The following is a 1930-nucleotide window of genomic DNA, read 5'->3' as shown; positions in this document are numbered from 1 at the left end:
GGAATGGTTGTGTTTTTTAAAACCCATCACTGGCCCACGAAACAGGAGAAGCAGGGTGCAGTGGGACCATTTCTGACATTGCCAGAGCCCTGAAACTCCCAATTTGCAGCAAGAAAAGATCATTTCCAGGTGCTGTCAGACCTGCTAAGTCAGCCAGGAGAGCCAAATTCCATTTATAATGAGGGGGGACAGGATATTCCATCACAGCTTTTCTGCCACCTTCACATCTGTCTCTTCCCAATTTCCCACCTTTGGGAGCACTCCAGAATTTTCCAAGGATAGTGAGATTTGAAGCAAATCCAGAGAATTGCTGTTTCTGAGTTACCTTCTGAGATTCAGCTCCAAACCTGGGAGCCTGGGCTGCCTTTTCGTGCAGAAAACCAGGTCCTGACCTGTCCACACCTGAACTCCTCCAGCCCCAAGCAGGAGCTGAACCCTGGGCTGAGACCAAACTCCTCCTTCCGAGTGAGCAGGAGTGAAAACCTCAGGAAAATATTGTATTTTCTCTATAATTTCTCCATAATTTTATATCTAATAGATAAAATACATATTATAATATAGAAATAACAGATATAATACAAGATATAGCAATATAATTATAAGGTATATTAATTATATTTAATATAATTAATATATAATTAGATATTATTTGGCTTTTACTATAATTAATAAAATTATAATGTTAATATAATTAATATTATAATTACTTATTACTTACAATAGATAACAAAATAATAGATATAATAATATAAAATATATATTATAATTTATATCTCATTTATTCCCACCCAGAGCAGGTTACGATTCCCAGCCCCTCCTGCCGCGGGACACCCGAGGTTACTCCGTGTGTAGCTACAACCTCTCGTTGTGTTGCACAAGTGTGACATCTGCTGCTCAAAAGCCTCCACTGCAGGAGGAAAAGATCCCAACATTACCTGGAATCTGCCGGGCACGAGCCCTGGGCCAGACCTTGCCCTGCTCCCAGCCCCGCAAAAAGCAACGTGTCGCTGGGATTTTTGGGATGAGGGAATGTCCCGCTCCTCCCTCTCTCTCGCTCCACGGGAAAGCAAAAATGTCTTTTTTTTCCTGTTTCTTTTTCAGTCTCGGAATTTACAGAATCTCAGGATCATGGAATGGTTTGGGTTGGAAGGGACCTGAAGGATCATCCAATTCCAACCCCAACACCTTCCCCTATCCCAGGGTGCTCCAAGCCCCGTCCAACCTGGCCTTGGGCACTTCCAGGGGTGGGGAATCCACAACCTCTCTGGGATGACCTTGCTCCAATTTCCCACCCTCTTTCCTCCCACTTTTCCCTCCATCTGCACCTGAGGATGGTGCCACCAACACCTTTTCTCTTTGCACCCCCAACCCAATCTTCTCCGTGAAGGTTTTCAGGGAGTTCTGGAAATTCCGAGCATCCCAACGGACCGAATTCCCCCGGAATTCCTCTCCCACCCTCGGAATTGTCCGCTTTGCTGTGCAAACTCCGCGCTGGCCGTTAGAGGGCAATGGGATATGGGGAAGGAGCGAATCCTGCTCGCTGTGGGATCAATTCTGCACCGCCAGCACCTCCTGACCTTGGCTGTGCGTGCAGGGGACGGGGACGGGGACACGGGAACAGCGGGAACGTCGGATCTCCAGACACAGAGGCACCAGACCAGGAACAACAGCCCGATCCCAACCCTCCAAACGTGACTCCACACCCAGGCTGCGCTCAGAGCTCCTCACAGCAAGAGCCAGTTCTAATTGAGTCTGGTTTTACCCACCAGGAACCAAAGCGTTGTCGGGGCAGCCTTTAGCCAGGTGATAATGTCACTGGGAACTTGGAATTAAGGATTTCACCTCCCTGTGCCAGCAGATCTTCCGTGGCCTTGCAGCAATGCATAAATCATCACCCTCTGCACAAAGGAGGGGATAAAAGGCTGCAGGA

This window comes from Corvus hawaiiensis, chromosome 27 (genome assembly GCF_020740725.1).
Source record: "Corvus hawaiiensis isolate bCorHaw1 chromosome 27, bCorHaw1.pri.cur, whole genome shotgun sequence".
NCBI classification, from domain to species: domain Eukaryota; kingdom Metazoa; phylum Chordata; class Aves; order Passeriformes; family Corvidae; genus Corvus; species Corvus hawaiiensis.
Note: the sequence above shows the minus strand (reverse complement) of the source record.